Source organism: Salvelinus fontinalis, chromosome 21 (genome assembly GCF_029448725.1).
Source record: "Salvelinus fontinalis isolate EN_2023a chromosome 21, ASM2944872v1, whole genome shotgun sequence".
In the NCBI taxonomy this organism is placed as follows: Eukaryota; Metazoa; Chordata; class Actinopteri; order Salmoniformes; family Salmonidae; genus Salvelinus; species Salvelinus fontinalis.
This window is the reverse complement of record NC_074685.1, coordinates 17,919,756-17,940,392: the sequence shown is the minus strand read 5'-3', so window position 1 is coordinate 17,940,392 and position 20,637 is coordinate 17,919,756. Positions and strand designations below refer to the sequence as shown.

The 20,637-nt window shown below is 41.7% G+C and overlaps 1 long non-coding RNA gene across 1 annotated transcript; it reads right to left on the bottom strand.

Moving 5' to 3' along the window:
* Positions 1 to 12,862: 12,862 nt before the first annotated feature.
* Positions 12,863 to 20,097, bottom strand: LOC129818349 (uncharacterized). The gene is made up of 2 exons (XR_008753935.1): positions 19,900 to 20,097; positions 12,863 to 15,605 (listed from the first exon to the last, which is right to left on the bottom strand). It is a non-coding gene; the product is annotated as an uncharacterized LOC129818349 (long non-coding RNA).
* Positions 20,098 to 20,637: the final 540 nt, after the last annotated feature.

Genomic DNA, 20,637 nt, shown 5'->3' with positions numbered 1-20,637 from the left:
AGTTAAGCAATTTAAAGGCAATGCTACCAAATACGAATTAATTGAGAGTATGTAAACTTGTGACCCACTGGGAATGTGATGAAAGAAATAAAAGCTGAAATAAATCATTTTTTCTACTATTATTCTGACATTTCACATTCTTAAAATAAAGTGGTGATCCTAACTGACCTAAGACAGGGACATTTTTACTAGGATTAAATGTCAGGAATTTTGAAAAACTGAGTTTAAATGCATTTGGCTAAGGTGTATGTAAACTTCCAACTGCAACTGTATGCTAAACACTTGACATGGAATGTACTGTATCAAAATAGCGTCATTTTTACAGGCCAAAGTGATAACGTTGAATTGGAAAGGTTTATAGAGGTAAACAAAAGGTACCCAAGGGGTACGCAAAACCACTGTGGCCCCTCATGATGAGTTCCAATTTTTAGGGCCCCCACCCCCATCAAAGTTGCCCATCCCTGGTTTAGATGGAGAGGAGACAGGTTAAAGGATTTGTAAGCCTTGAGACAATTGAGACATGGATTGTGTGTGCCTTTCAGAGGGTGAATGGGCAAGACAAAAGATTGAGATGCCTTTGACCGGGGTGTGGTAGCATTGACAACTTCGTCAGGAAACAAATACTGTAAACACTTACCGGAGACTCTCTGCACAGCCACAGGTTGCAAGCTGAACTATATAGTTAGGCTAATTAACACTGCAAGCTCGCGCTAGCTGTGATATCAGTCACTCTTAAAGGGACAGGCTTTCTAACAGGTGAATAAAACAGAAATGAATATAGAGCTGTTATTTTCGATCACTGAAAATGTTGTAAATAATGTTGTTGTATTGTGCTGGAACTAATGACAACAAAATATCATTTAATGGATTCAATTAAGAAAAAAGTTATAATAGAATTCTGATTGGGTTGACAAAATGCTGCAATAAATCAAAAATGTATAGGATCCAATCAAATTACTTTTGATTTACAATAGCAAAACAAGTAGTCCGATAGGATTCCAATAGGATTACTTTTGATTTACAATAGGAAAAAATATAGGATTCCAATAGAGGTGAAACAAAATCCTATTGGAAAAATCACTAATCCTATAGGAATTGACTAGGGAGTGGGACAGAGAGATGTGCCACATGGCATCATATCTACAGAGCCTGCTCACAACACAACTCTGCACTTACAGACAAACAGCTGAGTGCCCAGGAGACACACACCAATCCACCCCCTATTTATTTAACCCTTATTTTACCAGGTAAGCTGACTAAGAACACATTCTCATTTACAGCAACGACACGGGGAATAGTTACAGGGGATGAATGAGCCAAATGTAAGCTGGGGATGATTAGGTGACCATGATGGTGAGGGCCAGATTGGGAATTTAGCCAGGACATCAGGGTTAACACCCCTACTCTTACAAGAAGTGCCATGAGATCTTTAGTGACCACAGAGAGTCAGGACACCGTTATAACATCCCACCCTACACATGGCAATGTCCCCAATCACTGCCCCGAGGCATTGGGATATTTTATTTTAGACCAGAGGAAAGAGTGCATCCTACTGGCGCTCCAACACAACTTTCAGCAGCATCTGGTCTCCCATCTAGTGACTGACCAGGACCAACCCTGCTTAGCTTCAGAAGCAAGCCAGCTGTGGGATAGAGGGTGGTAATGCTGCTGGCCTTGGGCCCTGGTTAAAAGTAGTGCACTATATAGGGAGTAAGATGCCATTTGGGACACAGTAACAGTGAGATCTTTCCATTCGTCCTCAGATCAGATGCAGTCTTACCTTGTCATCGTGAGCAACTGATATAAATGAGCCCCATTCCAATTTCCTGACTGACACTTAATTGAAGGCAGAAGCACAAATGACAGATGATAACAGTGTCCAAACCCAAATACACAGAATCGTTATTTCACAAACGCCAATTACAGAGTAAAGGGTGACCTAATGAGACCATCTTTCTGATCCGATCTAAAAAAGTGTCAATCTAAATTAGAACACACACATGCACAATCAAAAGCTTGACATTGACAAGCCTCATGCTTTGGTTATAAAATCTAAGCTTCAGCCTTCAAGCAAAACTTCAAGCTTCAAGATAACACACCAACGGTAAGCATTAATCCTGTTTTTGCTGCTCCCTGGTGTTACAACTATGTACGGTATAAATAAACACGTGGGTGTATGAATTAAATGTTATGAATTACATAACATTTTCGTGTCAAATTACCAGTTGGCAACCCATCCCTTATGGGATTAATTGACACATAAACATTACAATAATTCACTGTGATAATTCAGTGATCATTCTTCTTCCGGTGTTCTCTGCAATGCGCATTGCATAAGAGTGAAAAAGAAATCTATACCTAACAGCAAAATAAGGTTGTCCAAACAATAATTATATCCCTAGAGCTGTAAAAAAATATATACATACATACATACATATACATGTATGGAAAGCGAAACAGCTACATTGAGCAGATGTTGCCACTCAACCGTTTTGCTGACTGATTGGGCTGCACGACAAGTCTATAAGAAGGGATCCAGCTTTTGTCAAATTAACGTCAGATTTTACTTTAATTTAATTATTCTAACCTGCTACGAAAAGTTAACGTAGCAGGTCATGAGAATTAGGTTAAGGTTAGGAAAAGCGTTAGGGTTTACTAAAAATTCATTTTTTAAAAACTTTTGACAAAAGCTGGATCCCTTCTAACCATGACCGTAGACTAGTGGCGGTTACGTTAGTTAACATAGGTCAGGCTTGGGTGTTGTATGGCAGTAACTGTCGACCTGAGGTGTTTCCCACTGGGATGCTGTTTCATGCTGTCACCTGAGGTAGCCATCGTGGCCAATAGTGCAACAGTGTTGTATGTAGGTGCTTGCTGACCTGAGGTGTTTCTCACTGGGCATCTGTTTCACGGTGTCGTCGGTGGTAGCTAACATGGTGACCAGTGCACCGGTGTTGTATCGAGGTGCCTGCCAACCAGAAGTGCCTCCCATTAGACAGCTGTATCCCCCTCCCATTATATTATTTACAGTAGGCTAGCTGCCCATAGCCGCAGGAAGTAGGGATGATGCAGGACCCCCTGATAAATGGAAAAATAATTATATACACTGCTCAAAAATATAAAGGGAACACTTAAACAACACAATGTAACTCCAAGTCAATCACACTTCTGTGAAATCAAACTGTCCACTTAGGAAGCAACACTGGTTGACAATAAATTTCACATGCTGTTGTGCAAATGGAATAGACAAAAGGTGGAAATTATAGGCAATTAGCAAGACACCCCCAAAAAAGGAGTGATTCTGCAGGTGGTGACCACTGACCACTTCTCAGTTCCTATGCTTCCTGGCTGATGTTTTGGTCACTTTTGAATGCTGGCGGTGCTCTCACTCTAGTGGTAGCATGAGACGGAGTCTACAACCCACACAAGTGGCTCAGGTAGTGCAGTTCATCCAGGATGGCACATCAATGCGAGCTGTGGCAAAAAGGTTTGCTGTGTCTGTCAGCGTAGTGTCCAGAGCATGGATGCGCTACCAGGAGACAGGCCAGTACATCAGGAGACATGGAGGAGGCCGTAGGAGGGCAACAACCCAGCAGCAGGACCGCTACCTCCGCCTTTGTGCAAGGAGGTGCACTGCCAGCGCCCTGCAAAATGACCTCCAGCAGGCCACAAATGTGCATGTGTCTGCTCAAACGGTCAGAAACAGACTCCATGAGGGTGGTATGAGGGCCCGTCCACAGGTGGGGGTTGTGCTTACAGCCCGACACCGTGCAGGACGTTTGGCATTTGCCAGAGAACACCAAGATTGGCAAATTCGCCACTGGCGCCCTGTGCTCTTCACAGATGAAAGCAGGTTCACACTGAGCACATGAGCACGTGACAGACGTGACAGAGTCTGGAGACGCCGTGGAGAACGTTCTGCTGCCTGCAACATCCTCCAGCATGACTGGTTTGGCGATGGGTCAGTCATGGTGTGGGGTGGCATTTCTTTGTGGGGCCGCACAGCCCTCCATGTGCTCGCCAGAGGTAGCCTGACTGCCATTAGGTACCGAGATGAGATCCTCAGACCCCTTGTGAGACCATATGCTGACACATGCACATTTGTTCTTCTTGCTAAAGTGCAATCATTGAAAAATTGATGACCTACTATTAAGATTATCCTACCAACAGGACATTAAAAACTGCAACATCTTATGTTTCACCGAGACGTGGCTGAATGAAGATACGGACAATATAGAGCTAGGGGATTTTCCATGCACCGGCAGAACAGAGACGCTACCTCAGGTAAGACGAGGGGTGGGGGTGTGTGTCTTTTTGTCAGTAACAGCTGGTGCGCAATGTCTAATATTAAAGAAGTCTCGAGGTATTGCTCACCTGAGGTAGAGTACCTTTTGATAAACTGCAGACCACTATATCTACCAAGAGAGTTCTCATCTGTATTATTCGTAGCCGTCTATTTACCACCACAAAACAAAGCTGGCACTAAGAGCGCTCTCAAACAACTCTATAAGGCCATAAGCAAAGAGGAAAATGCTCACCCAGAAGCGGCGCTCCTAGTGGCCATGGACTTTAATGCAGGCAAACTTAAATCAGTTTTACCCAATTTTTACCAGCATGTCACATGTGCAACCAAGGGGGAAAAAATCCTAGACCACCTTTACCCCACACACAGAGATGCATACAAAACTCTCCCCCGCCCTTCATTTGACAAATCTGACCATAATTCTATCCTCCTGATTCCTACTTACAAGCAAAAACTAAGGCAAGAAGTACCAGTGACTGCTCAAAATGGAAGTGGTCAGATGACGCGGATGTTACGCTACAGGACTGTTTTGCTAGCACAGACTGGAATATGTTTCGGGATTCATCCAATGGCATTGAGGAATACACCACCGCAGTCTTCATCAATAAGTGCATTGATGACATCGTCCCCGCAGTGACTGTACGTACATATCCCAACCAGAAGCCATGGATCACAGGCAACATCCGCATCGAGCTAAAGGCTAGAGCTGCCGCTTTCATGGAGCGGGAGACTAATCCAGACGCTTATAAGAAATCCCGCTATGCCCTCAGACGAACCATCAAACAAGCAAGCGTCAATACAGGATTAAGATTGAATCCTACTACACCGACTCTGACGCTCGTCGGATGTGGCAGGGCTTGAAAACTATTACAGACTACAAAGGGAAATCCAGACGCGAGCTGCCCAGTGACACGAGCCTACCAGATGAGCTAAATGCATTTTATGCTTGCTTCTAGCCAAGCAACACTGAAGCATGCATGAGAGCACCAGCTGTTCTGGATGACTGTGTGATAACGCTGTTGGTAGCCGACGTGAACAAAACTTTTAAGAGGTCAACATTCACAAAGCCGCTGGGCCAGACGGATTACCAGGACGTGTACTCAAAGCATGCGCGGACCAACTGTCAAGTGTCTTCACTGACATTTTCAACTTCTCCATGACCAAGTCTGTAATACTTACATGTTTCGCGCAGACCACCATAGTCCCTGTGCTCAAGGAAATGAAGGAAACCTGCCTAAATGATTACCGCCCCGTAGCACTCATGTTTGTAGACATGAAGTGCTTTGAAAGGCTGGTCATGGCTCACATCAACAGCATCCTCCCGGACACCTTAGACCCACTCCAATTCGCATACCGCCCCAACAGATGACGCAATCTCAATCGCACTCCACTCCGCACGCCCTTTTTCACCTGGACAAAAGGAACACCGTTGTGAGAATGCTGTTCATTGACTACAGCCCACGAAAATCATCACTAAGCTACGGACTCTGGGACTAAACCACCCCCTCTGCAACTGGATCCTGGACTTCCTGACGGGCCGCCCCTAGATGGTAAGAGTAGGCAACAACGTCTGCCACGCTGATCCTCAACACTGGGACCCCTCAGGGGTGTGGACTTTGTCCCCTCCTGTATTCCCTGTTCATCCACGACTGCGTGGCCAAAAACAACTCCAACACCATCATTAAGTTTGCTGACGACAGATCACCGACAACAATGAGACGGTCTATAGGGAGGAGGTCAGAGAACTGTCAGTGTGGTGCCAGGACAACAACTTCTCCCTCAATGTGAGCAAGACAAAGTAGCTGATCGTGGACTACAGGAAAAGGCGACCCGAACAGGTCCCCATTAACCTTTCACGAGCCTCTACCCCGGGTCCGGGAGCACCCCCCCCCCCCCCCACACTGATTAGCATCGCTAGCATAGCGTCACAATTAAATAGTAGCATCTAAATATCATTAAATCACAAGTCCAAGACACCTAATGAAAGATACAGATCCTGTGAATAAAGCCACCATTTCAGATTTTTAAAATGTTTTACAGGGAAGACACAATATGTAAATCTATTAGCTAAACACGTTAGCAAAAATCACAATTTTTCTTTGTCCACCATTTTCTCTCAACACCAGTAGCTATCACCAATTCGGCTAAACTAAGATATTGATAGCCACTAACCAAGAAAAAACCTCATCAGATGACAGTCTGATAACATATTTATGGTATAGGATAGGTTTTGTTAGAAAAATGTGCATATTTCAGGTATAAATCATAGTTTGCCATTGCAGCCAGCATCACAAATCTCCCCAAAGCTCCTAGAATTACTACACAGAGCAACGTGTATTACCAATTTACTCATCATAAAACATTTCTTAAAAATACACAGCACATAGCAATGGAAAGACACAGATCTAGTGAATTTAGACAACATTTCAGATTTTCGAAGTGTTTTACGGCGAAAACACAATAAATCGTTATATTAGCATACCACATATGCAAACGTTACCAGAGCATTGATTCTAGCCAAAGAGAGCGATAACGTAATCATCGCCAAAATATATTAATTTTTTCACTAACCTTCTCAGAATTCTTCCGATGACACTCCTGTAACATCATATTACAACATACATATACAGTTTGTTCGAAAATGTGCATATTTAGCCATAAAAAAACGTGGTTATACAATGACAATACTAGCAAAACTAGCCTGAAAATGTCGGTCGCCCTCTTTCACAGTGATCTTGTCTCATGGATATCTATTCATAAACTTGACTAAAAAAATATAAGTTGGACAGCTATCGAAAGACAAATTAGTTCTTTATGCAATCGCGGAATTACATTTCTAAAATTATCCTTACTGTGCAATACAGGGTTCGCCAAGCAAAGCTATAGCAAACAAGATGGCGGAACGTGCGTTTAACATTTTTCTACAGAACAACGATTTATCATCTTAAATATTTCTTACTATGAGGTGATCTTCCATCGGTATCTTGGGCAATGTATCCTTTCTTGGGTCTAATCTTCATTTGGTCGAAAGATGTCCTCTGTCCGTCGAAATGCCCACTAACGTTCGACCGGGACCCCGAAACGTGCCCGGTGCTTGAAAGTGCATAACAAAGCAATGCCTCAAAATCGCACTAAACGGATCTAAATTGCTATAAAACGGTTCAAATTAACTACCTTATGATGCTGTTAACACCTATAACGGGTAAAAACATGACAGGAGAAATATTACTGGCTAAACAACAGGTTGGAAGGAGGCGAGTCCGATGTCCTTCTCGCGCAAGACGCAGGCAGCAAAGGGAAGCTACTTCCGGTATTTGTTGATTTATAGATGCACTGATTGCGCAATCGACCCCATTCAAATCGTCATCACACACTGACATCCAGGGGAAGACGTAAGAAGTGTCTGTTTCTCCATAGCGTGTACACGGACCTTTAAACTGACTCCAGATCAGGTGCCAAGATGTCTGAAATCTGACTCCCTATCATGAAAAGTGCTGTAGATTGAGTTCTGTTTCACTCAGAGACAAAATTCCAACGGCTATAGAAACTAGAGAGTGTTTTCTATCCAATAATAGTAATAATATGCATATTGTTCGAGCAAGAATTGAGTAGGAAGCCGTTTAATCTGTAATGCAAATTATGTTCTTCCATGGTCACCAGACATGTCACCCATTGAGCATGTTTGGGATGCTCTGGATCAACGTGTACGACAGCGTGTTCTAGTTCCCACCAATATCCAGCAACTAGGTACAGCCATTGAAGAGAAGCGGGACAACATTCCAAATGTCAACAGCCTGATCAACTTTATGTGAAGGAGATGTGTCGCGCTGCATGAGGCAAATGTCCACACCAGATACTGACTGGTTTTCTGTTCCACGCCCCTACCTTTTTTAAAAGATATCTGTGACCAACAGATGCATATCTGTATTCCCAGTCCTGTGAAATCCATAGATTAGGGCCAAATATGTATCGGTACCGAAACCACAAATGCTGGGAGACGGGAAGCCAGTACAGGGTGAGTATTTAATAATAAAAAGACACAAAACTTAACAGGAACAGCGTCTGGACAAGAAAAACAAAACAATATCAATGCAGACACGGGAATGAAACTGAGGAGGTGACAAATATAGGGGAGGCAATCAATGACATGATGGAGTCCAGGTGAGTCCGATGAAGCGTGCGTAACGATGGTGACAGGTGTGCACAATGATGAGCAGCCTGGCGATCTCGGACGCCAGAGGGTAAGTGGGAGCAGACGTGACAGTACCCCCCTCTAGGAGCGGCACCTGGCGTACTACCTGGGAGAGCCTGAAGGGCCGGCCGAGGCGCCAGAGCCCGACGAGCCGGCCGAGGTGCGGGAGCCCGACGAGCCAGCTGAGGCATGGCATGGGGGAGCCTGTCGAGCCAACCGAGGCTTGTGAACCTCTTAAGCCAGCTGATGCATGGGAGCCTGACGAGGCAGCTGAGGCATCCCCGGTTGCTTCGGCAGCGGCACCTGGACCCAAAGTCACCAACAAAAAAACACAAAAAAACAAATTGATGCTTCCAATTGTGGTGTCTGCATTCTGTAACGGTTCCGTAACCAGACGCTGGGAGACTGGAAGCAAGTACAGGGTGAGGATTTAATAATAAATAGACATGAAACTAAACAAGAACAGCGCCTGGACAAGAGAAACAAAACAACATCAATGCAGACACGGGAATGAAACTGAGGAAGTGACAGACATATGGGAGGCAATCAATAACAAGTCCAGGTGAGTCCGATGAAGTGCTGGTGCACGTAACCAGTGGCGGATTTAGGTATAGGCGACATGGGCAGCCACCCAGGGAGGCATCTTGCCAAAATTGTTTGGAATGGTGACATTTGTGCGATCGGTTTTCTATCGCTCATTTGCACGTCACTTCAATGGTATCATGTCACATCATGTGGGACTGTGGATCAATTAACCTTGTCGGATAGGGCACCCTAATTCTAGTTTGTGAGCTAGGGAGGCTACTGCTGGGAAGGTCTCCCACTCAGAAGTACGAGATGGGGAGGGGGGCGGGGGTAGGTTGACCTCAGGTCTCCCCATTGGAAGCCCGAGGTAGGTGGAGCGGGGGAATCCACCAAATAGCGCAACTCTAACTTTGTACAGTACTAATGTAATTAGTAAAATCATCTAACTACGAAATGCTACCAAATAAACCACAATTCATTCATAATACTGTGAAAATATAGTTTCACAGACATACTGTTGCATTTTTTTCTGGTTTGTGTGAAATCGTTAAGAATAATATAAAACCAGTTTGCACACCAGCAAGGTGAATTGGTTTAGTCTTGACTCTTGGTTGACAGTGTTGGGGGATGTGTAATGTATTGACGCTCGAGTGCCAAATCAACACACATTTGTTTCTGTCTTTGTTACTTCTTTTTGATATTTATGAGCCTTATTTTTGTTTATATTTTAATATTTATAGAGTTTTAAATGTTATGATTATTTATTTGTGTTGTTCCAAATGTCTGAATAAAAATTACAGTTTGTGCAGGGATGAGCAGCCTGGCGACCTCAAGCGCCAGGGAGGGGGAGCAGGCGTGACATAATTAATTTATTACAATTGACTGACTTCCTTATATGAACTGTAACAGAGTAAAATCTTTGAAATTGTTGCATGTTGCATTTATATATTTGTTCAGTATACTATAGCCCATAGAAACACATTGAATAACACATTCATAAATGACAAAAAATACAGTCAAACATTAAATCATAGGAAATAAGGTTTTGAAGTGTCTGTCCTATATCTAGGAGATATAAGAAAGCTCAGGATATATTTTTGTTTTTTGGACACATATTTAACCCCATATTTCTGTTGGCATAAAACCGCTATCTTCATGGAGAAATTTCTGTGCTTAATAGTCTTTGGGGAAAATGGGCCCTTCTCTAATGACGCTATTCCTTAAACAGCTCAATCTATTGGTCTTGGATGCAACGGTCACATTTGTAATCTCCGCAAACAGATTGCTACATGGAAGAGCAATGTTATCAATCTATAAATCAGTAATGAATGGATTACTTTTAAAACACACATCACTTCAGTGAGAGGGCTATTACCTAACTGTGAATCATTTCTTTAAATGTTTATATTTCATTTCCAATCCAATAAAAGTACTATTGGCAGATCTTAATACAATCTTTGGACACTTTTCATTATAGTCATGTAGCAGAATCAAAAGGAAAAATGATTATGTGTTAAATATTAAAGGACCTTTCTGAAACTTTCTGAATAGCGTAATGAAGTGTTTGCCGTGGTGACAAATGACTCGGTTCCTTTTTCCATCTCTATGTCTTTAATCTCCTCCAATCTTTAAACCTCACACCAACTAAGCCTACATGGCGATCATGAATATTTGAGTTTAGAGCCCGGCTGGGGCCAAAGCTGAGAGAAGCAATTATAGGAACAGCACACTGAGTGCTTATCTGAGGAAGCTGCCACTCGCTAGTCACTATGGATTGGAAGGCACAATATTAGAGAGACATTAGAAAAACTCCCAACACACCACAAAGGTGGTAGGGAAGGTAAGCTGTGCAGTGGATGATGGAGGAGGATGCCGCCAAGCACTGGTGCAGGGCCAGTTCTGCCTGTTCAAGTCCTGATGGTTGAGGTCAGGATTGGGGCACAGAAAAATCTGATCCTAGTGCAGCGTTTAAAGGGATACTTCAGGACTTTGGCAATGAGGCACTTTATGTACTTCATCAGTCAGAAGAACTCGTGGATACCATTTTCATGTCTCGGCGTGCAGTTTGAAGGAAGTTGCTAACTAGCACTAGCATAATTGCTAACTAGCGGTAGCACAGTGAGATACCATAGACCTCCAGTTATTGTGCTAATGCTAGTTAGCATTAGCTCACGAAACTACCTCAAACTTCCTTCTTACTGGGCAAGGACATAAAAATGGTATCCACGAGTTAATCTGACTCTGGGGAAGTAGATAAAGGGCCTCCTTGCCAAAATCCTGAAGTGTCCCTTTAAGGACAATGTTTGCCTGGAGTATGAAAGCAAAGCCAATGCAATATAGCCTACAGTAGCTAGTTATCTTAGGTTGTGCTTGGCTAAATTATGTATTTTGAAATATACAGCAGTTGATCAACTAGAATAATTCTAGTGAAACACGAACAGAAGCACAATATGAGCCATGTCTTAGGCCAATTAAATTGAGCAATTAATGTCAGACAACTAGTGTGACTTCAGGGCAAACTATGCGTGCATCTGAAATGGAAACCTATTTCCTATATCGTGCAATACTTTTGACCAGGGCTCTGGTAATGTAGTGCACCATCTAGGGAATAGGATTCCATTTGGGACACACACCATCTCTCCACCTCACGGTTTACATATTGCATACTGGGAGAAGCACAAGGAAGCAGAAGTGACACCATTGCTTAACACATCAGTAGGGGAGCACAATCACAACATTCAGTAGACAATTGAAAAACAATGCCCACAAACTATTTACACATAATCCCACTCAATATTTTACTTGAAGCCCCAAAATAGGGACCTATAAGGAGACATCTCCCTGGCCTAAGTGCTCTACAAAAATAACTAATGACTTAACATTGCTTCAGCAGGCACAGCATGAAATTGAGTGAAAACAACCATTTCATGATTGGGCGTACTGTATGCCTAACTAACTATGTTCCCACCCATCCAGGACATATACATGAAAAGGTGGCTGAGGAAGTCCCGCAGCATCACCAAGGACCCCACACACCCCAGCCACGAACTGTTCACAATTTAAAACACTTTGTAACGTCTGCATCCAACTCACACTCCCAAACACTTAGATCCCCGGAACGCAACCCACTTTCCAGCTCACTCTACAGATCTCAATCACTGGAATTCTAACCACCTGTTCACACACCTGCATGTCATCATCCCACACTATTTAGTTCAGTTCCTTGCACCTCATCACTGTGAGGAATTGTTTGTTTTGAGACACACTTTTACTGAGTTCTGTTTTTTTCCTATCCTTCCTCTATTATACTTATGCTAAAATGTTTATTGTATTCTACTGAGCCATGAACTTTATTTGTGTATTATTTCATTATTTGTTATTGTTGTTGCATTCTCGAGAAGGAACCTGCAAGTAAGTGTTTTGTTGCCTTCAGAAACTATTCACACCCCTTTACTTTTTACACATTTTGTTGTTACAGCCTGAATGTAAAATAGATTAAATTTAGATTTTTTTTGTCACTGGCCTATACACAATAGCCCATATTGTCAAAGTGGAATTATGTTTTTCGACATTTTTACAAATTAATAAAAAATGTAAAGCTGAAATGTCTTGAGTCAATAAGTATTCAACAACTTTGTTATGGTAAGCCTAAATAAGTTCAGGTGTAAAAATGTGCTTAACAAGTCACATAAGTTGCATGGATAATAGTGTAAGATTTTTTTTATAAAAAGAGAAATAAAATGAATGACTACCTCATCTCTATATCCCACACATATAATTATCTGTAAAGTCCTTCAGTCAAGCAGTGCATTTCAAACACAGATTAAACCATAAAGACCAGGGAGGTTTTCCAATTCCTTGCAAAGAAGGGCATCTATTGGTAGATAAAAAACAAACAACATACATTGAATATCCCGTTGAGCATGGTGCAGTTATTAATTACACTTTAGATGGTGTATCAACATACCCAGTCACTACAAAGATACAGTTCTCCCTAACTCTGGAAGGAAACCGCGCTGGGATTTCACCACGAGGCCAATGGTGAATTTAAGTACAGAGTTTAATGGCTGTGATAGGAAAAAAAATGATGGACAAACAACATTGTAGTCACTCCACAATACTAACCTAATTGACAGAGTGATAAGAAGGAAGCCTGTACAAAATGTAAATATTCAAAAACATGCATCCTGTTTACAAGGCACTAAAGTAATACTGCAAAAAACAAATGTCCTGAATAAAAAGTGCTATGTTTGCAGCAAATCTAATACAACACATTACTGAGTACCACTCTCCATATTTTTGAGCATAGTGGTGGCTTCGTGTTATGGGTATGTTTGTAATTGTTAAGGCCTGGGGAGTGTTGCAGGATAAAAAAAAGAAAAGGAATGGAGCTAAGCTCAGGCAAAATCCTGGTTCAGTCTGCTTTCCAACAGACACAGGGAGATAAATTCACCTTTCAGTAGGTCAATAACCAAAAACACAAGGCCAAATCTGTTGCTTACCAAGAAGACAGTGAATGTTCCTAAGTGGCCGAGTTATAGTATTGACTTAAATCTACTTGAACATCTATGGAAAGAACTGAAAATGGTTGTCTAGCAATGATCACCAATCAATTTGGCAGAGCTTGAAGAATTTTCTTAATTTAATAAATGGGCAAATGTTGCACAATCCAGGTGTGGAAAGCTCTTCAAGACTTACCCAGAAAGACACGAAGCTCTAATCGCTGCCAAAGGCGCTTCTAAAAAGTATTGACTCAGGGGTGTGAACTTATGTACACTTGATATTTCTGTATTTCAAACACAATAAATGTGAAAAATATATATAAAACATGTTTTCACTTTGTCATTATGGGGTATTGTGTGTAGATGGGTGAGAAAAAAAAAGATGTAATTAATTTTGAATTCAGGCTGTAATGTAGAATAAGTCAAGTGGTATGAATACTTTCTGAAGGCACTAATAAAACCTGAAACTTGTAAGGAAAACATTAACCATTATCACCCACACCTCAAGAAAACAAGTACCCTTCTCATAGGGACTGACTAGTCTATATTAATTCTGGTAGTTCATTAGCCTAATTCTGGTAATACTTCTGACTGATGAGGAGTCTGGGTTTGTAGATTTAATTCAAGCAACAAGAAAATATTCTACCCAGAAGCGAAACATCTAAAACATGAGAATTCTGTGTGGCAGCACATCACTTTAATTAGGCAGTGGCATGTCGATTCATCTCGGAACCCAGAACCCAAATCTCACAGTTCAGTCACGAGAGACTAGCCTACAAATCGATTGCATAAACTTGAACTCCCTCATGATGAGACGGATAAAGACATATTGGCCCAAATAAAATATGCATTAAATTCTCATCACATAACAATATTGAGTTATTTAGCTACACAAATGTCTGCATTGGATAAATCACATTATCCAAACTGACCATTACTTCATTGCCTAGAAGACATTACACTCTCAATTACCCTTCATACAATCCCATGATACGGGACAGTTAGACTTCTCATAAGTGCTCACAAAAACACATCAAAAAACAAATATCAATAAAAAGGACACATTCACCATAAGTACATAATAAACAGCTGTCATTGTGCGCTGTGGCCCCAAGTGTAACAATGATCAAGGACATTACATGTGCAGGCCATCAGTGTTAAATGGGCGCAAGGTCCACCCATTACGGCATCATTGATTTGAATGGAGACCATTCTACTCATTCTATTTATGTGGTAATGCCTATCAAGGAGAGGGACTAGTGAAAGAGCCTTGAGATAGAGCGTTCCCTCTCAACATGCCAACCGATGTATTCAGTATTCACTTCTTCAAGGTGACTCATGCTTGAACATAAATGTACAGGAACAATCTGTGCAAAACCATGACCAACTTTAGGTATTTCCACCATATTTCATATTCTTTGTCAGCCCGTCAGGGACGGGAAGGGAGAGGATGATATTACTGTCTGTCCAGTGTTAGAAAATAATCAAACAGGCACCTGGGGAGGCTTAGTCTAATTTCTCTCCTAGTCATCCCACCTCTGCAATAAACCTACATGTAGTTCATTTTAAGTTAATTTCGTAGACCTGTCGTCTTGTTTCTTTTGAACTGAACAGCAAGCCACCCATCTTCTCAAATTACAAATCCTTAGTACAACAGAGACCAGCTCTATGGCATCGCCCCGATCCCAGGATAATCCCAAAGTTCTCCACTTGAAAGCCTATTGAAGAGTCTTTGACTGTGCACCGGCACACCACAGTGAGTCAAGCCGGATCCCTTGAGAAGAAGGCAGCCGTTTGGCTTCTAAACCCTAGAAAGGAGGTTCAAACCAGGATCTTGGTGGTAAGCTACTCCTCTATGACATCACGTCCTGTCTCAGACCGGAGGAGATTGCCAGATGGGTAGTGGGTGGGCCTCGGTGTTGAACACATACTTGTCCAGGCTGAGCAGCTCCAGGTCGTCTGAGAACAACAGGTAGAAGTATTTGAGTGTCTCCCCCAGGAAGAAGCTCTCCATCTTGTCCCTGGGACCAGGGTTCACAGGGTCATGCACGTTACTGATGGAGGTATAGCCTCCACTTGGCACCTGAAGAGGAAGCAGAGCATGAGGGGACAGGAAACCCAAACTCCTCCACATGAAGCCCAATCTACAAGTATTGGTCTTTGACTGTTCGCCACCACACCACAGGGTCATTCCACCATAAAAAGCACAAGAGGATTTCGACACCCACCATCTCAGACTGTTCTGAAATTGTTTCTGTTGTTACAAACAGATAATATTAGCATTCCTGCTAATTGATTGCACCCAAAATTGCCATTTTAATTGATAGGATTCATATACAGTATCAGTCAAAAGTTTGGACACACCTACTCATTCAAGGGTTTTTCTTTATTTTTTACTATTTTCTACATTGTAAAATAATACCGAAGACATCAAAACTATGAAATAACAAATATGGAATAATGTAGTAACCAAACAAGTGTTAAACAAATGAAAATATATTTTATATTTCAGATTCTTAAAACTAGCCACCCTTTGCCTTGATGACAGCTTTACACACTCTTGGCATTCTCTCAACCAGATTCACCTGGAATGCTTTTCCAGCAGTCTTGAAGGAGTTCCCACATATACTGAGCACTTGTCTGCTGCTTTTCCTTCACTCTGTGGTCCAACTCATCCCAAACCATCTCAATTGGGTTGAGGTCGGGTGATTGTGGAGGCCAGGTCACCTAATGCAGCACTCCATCACTCTCCTCCTTGGTCAAATAGCCCTTACACAGCCTGGTGGTGTCCTGTTGAAAAACAAATTATAGTCCAACTAAGCGAAAACCAGATGGGATGGCGTATCACTGCAGAATTCTGTGGTAGCCATGATGGTTAAGTGTGCCTTGAATTCTAAATAAATAACTGACAGTGTCACCAGCAAAGCACCCCCACACCATCACATCTCCTCCTCCATGCTTCATGGTGGGAACCAAACCTGCTCTGCGTCTCACAAAGACACGGCAGTTGGAAATAAAAATCTCAAATTTGGACTCATCAGACCAAAGGACAGATTTTCACTGGTCTAATGTCCATTGCTCGTGTTTCTTGGCCCAAGCAATTCTCTTCTTATTATTGGTGTCCTTTAGTAGTGGTTTCTTTGCAGAAATTCAACCATGAAGGCCTGCTTCACACAGTCTCCTCTGAACAGTTGATGTTGAGATGTGTCTGTTACTTGAACTCTGTGAATCATTTATTTGGGATGCAATCTGAGGTACAGTTAACTCTAATGAACTTATCATCTGCAGCAGAGGTAACTCTGGGTCTTCCTTTCCTGTGGCGGTCGTCATGAGAGCCAGTTTCATCATAGCCCTTGATGGTTTTTGCGACTGCACTTGAAGAAACTTTTTTCTAACGAATGAGTTAGACAGGAGGAAACCAAAGAAATCGTCAAAAGCCACGGACCCTCCACACCAATCCCACCCCAAGAACTAGTATATAGTATCAGTTCTCTATGTCTGACAAGTATTATGAAGCTGCAGCTTTAAGTATTGTTTCTTCATCCTGTGTAATGTATTCCCAGAGGATTTTGGTGCTGTTTTTTCTTCCCCCTGTTCAGCTAAATGAATTATTGAAGTTATTAAGTTTCTGTCCCATCCTACCTCCTGATATTACCAGGTTCAGACCAATAGATAATGCTGTTCCAGGTGATTTTTTCTTTAAATGGATAGTTCACCCAAATTACAAAAATACATATTTGTTTGTTTATCCTGTAAGCAGTCTAAGGATAAGGCATGACAGCAATCCATGTGTTGGTTTTGGTGTCCTCTGTTTCCACTGTTTTTAGCATTTGTGGCACAAATCCCATGCAGGTCAATGGTATCTATATTAGCATGTTCACGCTTCATGTCCAAATCATCCTGAAGTAAAAAAAAAGTGATGTATAACGCAATGAACTTATAGATTATTTGGATATAAAAATGTAGCATTTGAAACATGGTCCAGGTAAACAAAACCAAAGCATGGGTTGCCTTCATACCTTGTCCATAAACTGCTTACAGGGTAAGGAAACCAATCTGTCTTTCTGTAATTTGGGTGAACTATCCCTTTAATATTGAGACGTTCTTAAAATAAATATCACCCAAGTAGGAACAGCAGCATTCAGAACTTGGTAATATCAGGATGTAGGATTGGATATAAATCTAATCTTAATGACTAATGGGAAAAAATGAGAATACATTAGATAGGATGAAGAAAGAAAAATACTCAGAGCCACAGCTCCATACTACTTGTCAGACATAGATAACGGATACTGTATACTCGTTTTTAGGGTGGGATTGGTGTGCTGTCAAACTGCCTGGGAGCTCCTCAGTGGTGAAACTCCTCCTCCTTCAATCAGTGGTGAACCAGGTGGAACAAATCTTCCAGGCAATCTGGGCGTGCCAGCACCTGGTACTGCTGTTGTCTTTAGAACGCAGTGAAAGGAGCATTTATAGCACCACAAGACCAAGGAAACTTCATCTATGTGATCAAGGTGACTGTGCAAGTCCAAGCCCTCCACAAAACTGTGAAAGACAGCCGGTAAGCGCCATATTGGCCATGTTTTGTTAGACTGACTTAAGCAGTGCACTGCTAATGATACTCTGGAAAACACAGACTTAACTCTTAACTTTGATAGGACTTTTGCAGTGGAATTTATAACTTCAAATGTTGTTTGTGGGGTATAAAGTAAGAAGAGCCAAATTCATTGTTGATAGAACTTGTTTGAAATGGTTAAAAGTAAGTTAAACTTTGTAGAAATGTTAGTAAACCAAGTTCTTAATTCAGTAACAAATGTATAGTCTGGAAAATCTTTGGCTAAAAGATGTAGGATTTGTCTGCTTAACTGCTGATTAGAAAATAAGTGTGGTTTTTTTGCTACTAGAGGTGTTTTGAATGTGTTTGGCTAAAATGCAAATTTGGATAAAAGTGTACTGATTCTGCTCATTTGATTAAAAATGGTGGGTTTCTATTTTGGGAAACATTTGCTTAACAGTGGAAACCTTGTATTTGATAATGGCAGAAATGTGTTTCTGAGGTGGATGTGGATAATTTTGTGTATTTAATTAGGCTGTCAACTCAAATAATCACTTGTATTTGTCATCTCTTTTTTGAGGTTTTTCACCTGTTTACTGCCAACCAAAGAATGGTAAATAAAAGACAAACAACTGATTCTATGGCTGTTTATTGAGTGAAATCCAGTTAAAATCTTCACGTGGAGGGATTGTCCTTTTCAAGTGGGGAATTGCACAAGAAAGGGGTCAACTTGACAATTGGAGTGGGGTGGCTTTTGGGGGGGAAATTCCTTGTTAGAAAAAAGTTTGGTCCAAATCGAATGTTAAGTACCCTATTTATTGAATGTTTTAGAATCCTATAAATTAAAATGGCCAATTTGGGAACAATCAATTTGCTCAATTTCTCAGAGATCAAATTAGATTTCAAAAATAATGTTGCAGGAATGCTAATCTTATATTTTCTTAAATACATAAATGATTTCAGAACAATCTGAAATGGTGGATGTCATGGCTTGCTGAAATGACATGGAACAACCCCACAGTGAGTCATGCAGGATCCCTTGAGAAGGCGGCATTGGTATCACAGCTCAGATGATTATGTTCATTGTGAATTTCAAGTAGACTCACCCTATTGTCTAACGACAGATGGCGTCTTTCTAATGAGACTACATTGCCATGAGCCATCTATCATGCAAATCGTAGCGCTAATCTTTAACAATAAAGATTCCTCTACATCCGCGTGAAAGTAGGATCTGGCTTTTAGAAATGACTGCATTCTCGCATCGACACGCTATGAACCAGCTGGCAGATTCAATGGCTATCTGAAACCATGCACAAGTCTGTCAGCTGATCAAACTTGTTGTATTTAGCAGTACACAGCTTACTGACATAAATGTGCTAGCTTGTTTAAATGGCCCTTAAGGTAGCTAGTTAGCCAGCATGCTAATAAAGTTGACCTGCACAAAATTACGGGACTGTTCTCAGAATTTAGCTCATTTGGCTTCTTAATTCAGACAGTGAGACTAACTCAGCTAACAACCAAGCTAGCTAGCATTTCATACGTAATAAATACTGCTTCCTCAACTACAAAACTCGTTAGCTTGATGTAGAATTTGGTAGTTAAGAAAACGTCAAAATTGCCTACAGGTTTATAGTTTTGTTAAGATTAATTCTGACTGTCAGGGGGTTTGTTAGACGAAGTCACTTTAGTAACATTTTCTAATGTTATGCAGCATATTGTTGCCAAATGACTTTTGATCTATCCAGTAAAAGTTTTGCAAGTTATGAGACAGATCAGTCCAGAGAGAACTGTTGCGCTATCTGGCGTAAGACATTGGACTCACCCTGGTGTATCTGTTGAAGCTCTCTAGAATGTCCCAGCCCCAGTCTCTGTATTTAGTTTCCTGAGTGAATCTGTACAGATAGAACAGACTATCCACTGTCTCAGGAAATTGCGTCTGTCTGCAGGCTGCGCGAGAAAAGACATGCAAACACACATAGTGTCTCTCCGAAATTGCACCCTATTGTCTATATAGTGCACTACTTTTAAGCAATAGGGTGCCATTTAAGAATCAACAATACACATTGACAGTAAAGTGGATGCAAATTTACATCTTTCTATGCTTTGACTGATGATGTTTGTATGCTGTAACAGCTCTTCCTAAACCAAATATAACAAATAAAATAAAGATCTTGTGAACTGACGAAGTATTTGGGAAGCCAGTTTGAGAGGGTTAATTCCAGCAGTGAGGGAGGAAAAAAAATCCTGAGATACACTGCTCAAAAAAATAAAGGGAACACTTAAACAACACAATGTAACTCCAAGTCAATCACACTTCTGTGAAATCAAACTGTCCACTTAGGACAGTGCACTGCCAGCGCCCTGCAAAATGACCTCCAGCAGGCCACAAATGTGCCTGCTGGAGGCACATTTGATTCGCCAGCCATGAGCAGCCAGAGTCGCCAGCCAGCCATGAGCAGCCAGAGTCGCCAGCCAGCCATGAGCAGCCAGAGTCGCCAGCCAGCCATGAGCAGCCAGAGTCGCCAGCCAGCCATGAGCAGCCAGAGTCGCCAGCCAGCCA